Source organism: Bufo gargarizans, chromosome 1 (genome assembly GCF_014858855.1).
Source record: "Bufo gargarizans isolate SCDJY-AF-19 chromosome 1, ASM1485885v1, whole genome shotgun sequence".
NCBI classification, from domain to species: domain Eukaryota; kingdom Metazoa; phylum Chordata; class Amphibia; order Anura; family Bufonidae; genus Bufo; species Bufo gargarizans.
In genome coordinates, this window is record NC_058080.1 from 459,754,625 (window position 1) to 459,763,987 (window position 9,363).

Consider the following 9,363-nt stretch of genomic DNA (forward strand, 5'->3'; position numbering starts at 1 on the left):
AGTTTTTCTTAACATAGTCTTTGAAAACAAGACCTGGAATGGACTAAAAAAAATCCTTTACACTTTATCTTTTTTTATTGTACATTCTTGGTTTTAGCTTTAAAAACTGCATCAACAAGCCTGTTTCGTTCTTTTCAGGCTTATTGATACTACTCTGCATCTGGCTTTAGGCAGCCTGCTCTAAACTAATTATATGACAAAGCAAGGATGTTCCACTTCTACTCACAGGAAATAGACTGTCCTCTGTATGAGGTTGAACGGAAAGGTTATGTTTATCAGGTTATCCTTTTCCTTCATTGATTCAAAAATAGCATCCAACTTGTTTAACTTGGATGCAACCACAATGATCTAGTGTAGATTCACACTTGGCTTAATTTCATGCTACATCCAAATCTGCCACAAGATCTGCATGTAAAGGTGGCCATACGCATTAGATAGAAGTTAGTTGATGGTTGAACATCACTTGAACAAAAAAATTGTCTGGTGACGATCTGTTTGCAGATAGTACCATACACATTTTAGACCATATCGGCTGTTAAAGTCCCCATACACACTCAATAGCTGTTGACCAAACAATCGTCTGACTGATAGCTATCTCTCCCCACTCCCTCCCTGGCTTCTCCAGCTCGGCCAAACATATATATCAGGGGTGGACTGGGAAGTTAAACTGGCCCTGGAAAAAACAAGTGACCCTATTTTGTAGTGGAGCCCAAGTTAACAGACGGCAGGGTCAACACAAGTAGGCAGAGCCAGCAATACCATATGGTGAACCTTTATACCACCCCAGCAGAGCCAAATAAAGAGCACAAAATACCTCCCATTCTGTGGTCGCTAGTGCCAGCTGCCACATGCTGTCCTCCTACTCCAGTTGCTTTAGGATGGCAATACTAAAGAAGGTGTGATAATAGCCTTATTTTGTTAAGATTTATAACTGTTTGCTTACTTGGGGGTACTTGGCGTGAAAAGGTTGAGATCCACTGGCTTATACCATAGACTGCATTGAATTGCAGTCTAGGGTAAAATTGCTGCATTACTATTAAAGGGATTTTACGAGATTTTAGGCCACATGACTGATGAACGTGTCGTCACTGGCCTAGGAAAAGTTAAAAGAAGGCCATGGCACTCACAGGAGCACTGATGCCTTCATAAACAGCTGATTGGCAGGGGTCTCGGGTGTCAGACCCCCCCCCCCCCACACTGATCAGTAGTAAAATTTTGGAAAACCCCTTTAAGCCCTGGCACAGACAGGGCTCAATAGGACCTTTGCTACAGCAGGCATGGGAGCATTCACCAGGTTTTTGGCTGCCATAGCAGATTTCCTGGTAAATCACCCCTTAGATGCCGTGGTTACATGTCAGTGATTGGAGTTATCCCTGATCATTGACACTATCGGCAGGTGTTTGCTGTTTAATATAGCAGACACAAGCCAGTTATTGTGCCTGCTTAGCTTTTGAGTAAGTGTCATGTTTAAAACCCCGACTTCCACTAATGTCGCCAATGATTTAACCTCTTCCCGACGTAGCGATTTTGTGTTTCTGGAGCCAAAACTTTTATTTTTTATTTTTCAGTTCACAGACATATGAGGGCTTTTTTGTGGGATAGGTACTTTCTAATGGCACCATTTAATATTGCATACAATGTAGTGGGAAAGTTGGAAAGTTTCCAAACGTGACGTTTTATGGGGTTTGATTTTATGGTGCTCGCTATGCGATAAAACTGGCTTGTTACCTTCATTTTCTGGGTCAATATGATTACAGTGATACCACATTTATATAGTTTGTCTTGTGTTTTAATACCTCAAAAAAAAATTTTAATATGATCCCCATAACTTTTTTTTTATAGTTAAGTCTACGGAGCTGTACGAGGGCTCATTTTTTTGGCAGGACAATCTATTGTTTTGAGTTGGGTTGGGTAAAATTTTTTATCACTTTATTCAATTTTTTGGGGAGGTGAAGCCATGGAAAAATGGCAAATCGGCAATTTTAATTCTTTAATTTGCTAGGGCTGTTCACCGTACAGATGCCTCTTAATAAATTTGTCGGATCTTTAGTTGCAGTGACTAGAAACTCAAATCTACACCAGCTAGGGCTGGTGTTAAGTTAAGCTATAAGGCTGGGTTCACACTGGCATTGCGGATGACGTGCGGGAAAAGATGCGGGTGCTTGATTTTTCCCTGCAAGTGCAAAGCGTTTTAATGCGTTTTGCACGAGCGTGAGAAAAATCGGCATGTTTGGTACCCAGACCCGAACCCGGACTTCTTCACAGAAGTTCGGGTTTGGGTTAGGTGTTCTGTAGATTTTATTATTTTCCCTTATAACACGGTTATAAAGGAAAATAATAGCATTCTTGATACAGAATGCTTAGTAAAATGTCCATTGAGGGTTAAAAATAATAAACAAATTTAACTCACCCCATCCACTTGGTCGTGTAGCGGATCTCCTCTTCTTCTTCAGGACCTGGCAAAAGGACCTTTGATGACATCACTGCGCTCATCACATGATCCATCACATGGTGCATCACCATGGTGATGGACCATGTGATGGATCATGTGATGAGCGCAGTGTCGTCACCAAAGGTCCTTTTCCTCCCATGTCCTCAAAGCAGAAGAAAGCCGGGCTGCGCGAACAAGTGGATGGGGTGAGTTTAATTTAATATATTTTTTTTTTAACCCCTCCAGCCCTATTTTACTAAGCATTCTGTATTAAGAATGCTATTATTTTCCCTTATAACCATGTTATAAGGGAAAATAATAATGATCGGGTCCCCATCCAGATCGTCTCCTAGCAACCGTGCGTGAAAATCGCACCGCATCCACACTTGCTTGCGGATGCTTGCTATTTTCACGCAGCCCCATTCACTTCTATGGGGCCTGCGTTGCGTGAAAAATGCACAATATAGAGCATGCTGCGATTTTCACGCAACACACAAGTGATGCGTGAAAATCACCGCTCATGTGCACAGCCCCATAGAAATTAATAGGTCCGGATTCAGTGCGGGTGCAATACTTTCACCTCACGCATTGCACTTGCGCGGAAAACTCGCCCATGTGAAGTTTGTGAAGCAAGTTATAGTGAATCTAGCAGGCTACAATAGACTCCACCACTCCTGCTAAGTCTCACTCCCTTTTCTCACTACTTTAGAAAAGTGTCGAGAACCTGAAAAAGTCACAAATTATGGCGCGCAGCATATTTGCTACTTTTTTAATGCCAGAAAACAATAGTGGCATAAACCTTTTAGTTACTCCTCCTATATGTGTAGTAGTTACGTGATATTCAATTTTTCTCTCTCATTGGTGGTTTAGTAGACTGTACTTTATAATCATCTTGTTTGTAGTGTAATGGAAACCATCTCTGCGCAATGACTTCCTGGTGAGCTTGTGATAGATTTGGCAGGCCTCAGACTATCACAGACTCCCTGAATACACTGTAGATGACCGTTATGCCCCAGTAGAGCTGCACTAAAAAGCATACAAGGAGCAAGATGTGAGGAAAGTAAATATCAGGTAACTGGCCAGTGTCGGTACTGACTTACGTGCTTTCACACAGAGGTTTATAGTGACATTTTTCTGTACTTTAATGTTTTTTTTAGCCAAATTTTTTTTCCTGTAAAAACACCAGCTGTTCATTGAAAGTTGATAAGAAAATATGAAGTGCAGGCCACATAAGGGATGACACTTTTCTTAGGCCTCATGCACACGGCCGTTGTTTGGGTCCACATCCGAGCTGCCGTTTTGGCGGCTCGGATGTGGACCCGTTCACTTCAATGGGGCCCTGCAAAAGATGCGGACAGCACTCCGTGTCCAGTTGGCATCCGTTGCTCCGTTCCGTGGCCCTGCTAAAATAACATGTCCCATTCTTGTCTGCACTTTGCGGACAAGAATAGGCATTTATATTAAAGGCTATCCATGCCGTTCCACAAATTGCGGAACGCGCACGGACGCCATCGGTGGTGTGCATGAGGCCTTAATCAGTTGGCATTTTTTTGTATTTCTGGTTTCTCTTCAAAAACACTGCATGCTGAAGCTTTTTGCATTTTCAGGCACTTTGCCATTACCTTCACTATGGGGGAAAAAACACCATGAAGAAAACAGCAGCTGTAAAACATACTGGGGCAGATTTACTATTAAAAATGCACCAAAAAAACAACTGGCGTGCATGCCTTGTTTTAGACACTTTTCTAATCTTTTTATGCCTCATCCAACAAGGGATGTGGCTTCCTGGGAAGGTGGTGTGGCTTCAATGGAAAGAGCATGGCCTAAATCAGCTTCCGTGCACCAAAATTTTTGCGCATTTTTTTAAGTAAAACTACACAAACATTGTAAACTTAAATTAGACAATTTTTGGGCGGAAGGGCAAAAGTCTGACATAAATCTGGCACAGGATTTACAGTATTCCAAATGTATAAAGGTCCATGCACCAGAAATTCAGGCTGTCTTTTTGTATTCTTAGACAGTGCAAAGTACAACACTATTAGTAAAACACACCTGAAAACCCCCCACACTTATTCAGGATTTTTTTTTCTTACTGATAAAAGAAAACCACCAGAGCTAAGTTCATGCGCGAGGACCAGCGGCAATGTGGCGTTTTCCGGAGCATGCGCAGTAGTTAAAGCGATGCAATGCCCACAATGGGCATCGCAGTGCGCATGCTCAGGCCCGGAGAGGCAGTCGCGGGATCTCGGCTGGACCTTAGGATGACGCAAGGGAATAGAAGGGCGGGCATATGCAGAGGCTGGGGCTGGGGAACAATGAAAAAAGGCAGGGCAGCCTGGGCACCAACACAGTGAAAGCCGCCCCACTTGCGAGTGCTCATTTGCATATCAATCAAAGTTCATTTTTCCAGCTTCTGCAATTGTAAAGAAAAAGGTACCATAACATTCATGTATAGGTGTGCTATAGGGCAATGTAAGCACTGTATATGGCCATATGGAGGTGACAGACTCCCTTTAAGTTTAAAAAATACCCCTTTCTGACATAAATGTCCCTTTAAAAGCTCCTGAACATGGCCACATTAGTGCACAGTGATGTGGAGGAGGATTTTTTTTTTTTTTTTTACACCAAAATACAGTACAGTGAATGAGAGCTGGGTTAAACTCTATCCCATGCATTTTAAAGTGGATTGTAAAAATCCTCAGCCCTGCTATAAATACCTAATTCAAGTGTATAGAGCAGATTGCTGTAGTGAATCTGGCTCGTGTGAAGTCCTTGTTTCCCTAGCAACGATACAATACACTTAAAGGGGTTGTCCAAGTTATATCTATATTTGTTATGGTGGCTTATAACATTATTAAAAATACATTTGTAATTTAATCACATTATTTATTCTGCAGGGTTTCTGAACGGCCGATGCGGGTCACGTGACCCCTGACGTTATCCACCAGGCTCCGGTGGTGACATCTTGTGTACAGGCTTCTCCCTGCCTTAGGGAGTAGCCCGGCTCTGCACACGAAACTTCAGAGCCTTGTGTACCCGCCCCGCTCTCTCTCCTCTGCCTGCCGCGGCTTCTGTGAGGGATCGCGTATGCGCAATCCTTACCAATGCCAGCAGCAGGGCGGAAAGATTCAATGTTGTGCCCACTCCCTCCCTGTGATCCACCAGTGTGCCCGTTCCCCTGCCTCTGGCGATCTGGCAGCCTCAGCAAGTTACCATTGCCCTAACTTCACTGGCCATCCACGGACGATATCCGTTTTTTTGCGGATCATTGTAACAATGCCTAAAACGGACAAGAATAGGACATGTTCTATTGTTTTTGCGGGGCTACGGAACGGACATACTGATGCGGACAGCACACAGTGTGCTGTCCGCATTTTTTGCGGATCCATTGAAATGAATGGGTCCGCATCCTATCCGCCAAAAAAACTGAACGGACACGGAAACAAACAATGTTCATGTGCGTGTAGCCTGAATCATTGTCTCTCATATAGATATAGGTGTCATATAGCTTAGATAGATGTTGGTGTCATATAGCTTAGATAGATGTAGGTGTCATATAGCTTAGATAGATGTAGGTGTCATATAGCTTAGATAGATGTCGGTGTCATGTAGCTTAGATAGATGTAGGTGTCATGTAGCTTAGATAGATGTAGGTGTCATGTAGCGTAGATAGATGTAGGTGTCATATAGCTTAGATAGATGTAGGTGTCATATAGCTTAGATAGATGTCGGTGTCATATAGCTTAAATAGATGTAGGTGTCATGTAGCTTAGATAGATGTAGGTGTCATATAGCTTAGATAGATGTAGGTGTCATGTAGCTTAAATAGATGTAGGTGTCATGTAGCTTAGATAGATGTAGGTGTCATATAGCTTAGATAGATGTAGGTGTCATATAGCTTAGATAGATGTAGGTGTCATATAGCTTAGATAGATGTAGGTGTCATATAGCTTAGATAGATGTCGGTGTCATATAGCTTAGATAGATGTAGGTGTCATATAGCTTAGATAGATGTAGGTGTCATATAGCTTAGATAGATGTAGGTGTCATATAGCTTAGATAGATGTTGGTGTCATATAGCGTAGATAGATGTAGGTGTCATATAGCTTAGATAGATGTAGGTGTCATATAGCGTAGATAGATGTAGGTGTCATATAGCTTAGATAGATGTAGGTGTCATATAGCTTAGATAGATGTCGGTGTCATATAGCTTAGATAGATGTCGGTGTCATATAGCTTAGATAGATGTAGGTGTCATATAGCTTAGATAGATGTTGGTGTCATATAGCGTAGATAGATGTAGGTGTCATATAGCTTAGATAGATGTCGGTGTCATATAGCTTAGATAGATGTCGGTGTCATATAGCTTAGATAGATGTAGGTGTCATATAGCTTAGATAGATGTAGGTGTCATATAGCTTAGATAGATGTTGGTGTCATATAGCGTAGATAGATGTAGGTGTCATATAGCTTAGATAGATGTAGGTGTCATATAGCTTAGATAGATGTAGGTGTCATATAGCGTAGATAGATGTAGGTGTCATATAGCTTAGATAGATGTAGGTGTCATATAGCTTAGATAGATGTCGGTGTCATATAGCTTAGATAGATGTCGGTGTCATATAGCTTAGATAGATGTAGGTGTCATATAGCTTAGATAGATGTCGGTGTCATATAGCTTAGATAGATGTCGGTGTCATATAGCTTAGATAGATGTAGGTGTCATATAGCTTAGATAGATGTCGGTGTCATATAGCTTAGATAGATGTAGGTGTCATATAGCTTAGATAGATGTAGGTGTCATATAGCGTAGATAGATGTAGGTGTCATATAGCTTAGATAGATGTAGGTGTCATATAGCTTAGATAGATGTAGGTGTCATATAGCTTAGATAGATGTCGGTGTCATATAGCTTAGATAGATGTCGGTGTCATATAGCTTAGATAGATGTAGGTGTCATATAGCTTAGATAGATGTCGGTGTCATATAGCTTAGATAGATGTCGGTGTCATATAGCTTAGATAGATGTAGGTGTCATATAGCTTAGATAGATGTCGGTGTCATATAGCTTAGATAGATGTCGGTGTCATATAGCTTAGATAGATGTAGGTGTCATATAGCTTAGATAGATGTAGGTGTCATATAGCTTAGATAGATGTAGGTGTCATATAGCGTAGATAGATGTAGGTGTCATATAGCTTAGATAGATGTAGGTGTCATATAGCGTAGATAGATGTAGGTGTCATATAGCTTAGATAGATGTCGGTGTCATATAGCTTAGATAGATGTCGGTGTCATATAGCTTAGATAGATGTCGGTGTCATAAAGCTTAGATAGATGTAGGTGTCATATAGCTTAGATAGATGTAGGTGTCATATAGCGTAGATAGATGTAGGTGTCATATAGCGTAGATAGATGTAGGTGTCATATAGCTTAGATAGATGTCGGTGTCATATAGCTTAGATAGATGTCGGTGTCATATAGCTTAGATAGATGTCGGTGTCATATAGCTTAGATAGATGTCGGTGTCATATAGCTTAGATAGATGTCGGTGTCATATAGCTTAGATAGATGTAGGTGTTGTAGGAAGGCGCAAGGGTCCGTCATTGATGGAAGGTACGTGTCACCGAGATTCCTGGTCTCGGTGAGATAAGAACCGGTAATTTTGTGTCAGCGGCAGCTAGTGCTGGCTGACACTGTTGTCTTACTTGGTGTGGCCGTAAAGCCGATCCGGGCCGGTTCTTATTGGGAGCAGCCAAAGAGCAGGGTGGGTGGCTGTTCCCTATGTCCAGGCCAGGTTTTGGGCTGGGGTTTAAAAACCCAACCAGCAGCTCAGCTTGGGGTGGTTTTTTCCTCTGACAGTGGAGCTCTGTCAGTCTCTGTGTGATTGGGAACTGAGAACTTTCCTGGGAGTGAAAAGAAGCCACACCTCACTGAGAGCCGCCTGCTGGGAGTCAGGCACCCGAAAGCCTGCTGTGGACTGCCAGGTGATTTATGTTATATTGGGAACTCTTGCTGTGTGAATTAACACCAGGACCCTGCAACGTATTGTTTTTCCTTTCTGCCTTTTTGTGTGAATAAACACTGAACTTTTGCTTTACTACCGTGTTCTTGCCTCTGTATTGCGTCCGCTTACCCAGTGCAGCTGTACTGGGGGGGGGGGCGACAGCCTTTAAGGGAGGCTGCCATGATAGGTTTTGGGGAGCGAGGGGACGCAGGTTAGGTAGGTGAGGGCTGGTGAGGTGAGGAAGGGGTTAAGTTGTGGGAGGTAGCGGTTGGAGGGTAGGGGCGGAGCTGAGGGTTTATAAGGGTGGCGCCAAGGGCTATCCAGCGCCATCTTTAGTTGGAACGAGCTTCAGTGAGCGCACACCAGGGATGGAGGCGATTCTTGAAAGATTGCGGGCGGTGGCAGAGGAGCGGGGCCCGGAGTGGCTTGAGGCGCAGGTATCCAGCCTGCTGAGTGGGGAGGCGGCGGGCACAGCTAGTGCGTCGCCGGAGGGCAGACGGCCGCGGTGGGTACGGCCGCCGGCGCGCCTTAGCCCTAGTGACACCCCACGGACTCGGCGCCGGATTGGGAGCCCCTCTAGGGACCCTCCGTGCCGGGGAGGACACAGCAGACCCCCAGCATCGTCCTCCCGGCGTGGGAGGAATCCCGCGGTACGGCGGAGTCCTGTGCAGGGCAGGGGTTCCGCCCCCCCGCCTTCCGACGTGGGATCCGGACCAGGGCCTGCGGGGTCCCCCCCTCCCGGGGTTGGGGAGGCCAGCGCGACGGGGGAGCGGTGCACGTGCTGGAAGCGAGGCTGGGCACATGGTGTCAGGCCACAGGAGGCCCAGGCCTTTGGATGCAGAGTGGGATGACGCGGGCCCAGCGGAGCGCAGGCATGCAGAGGAGCCGCATGCCTCATCTTCGCCATCTTCCGGCGCACCCAGCA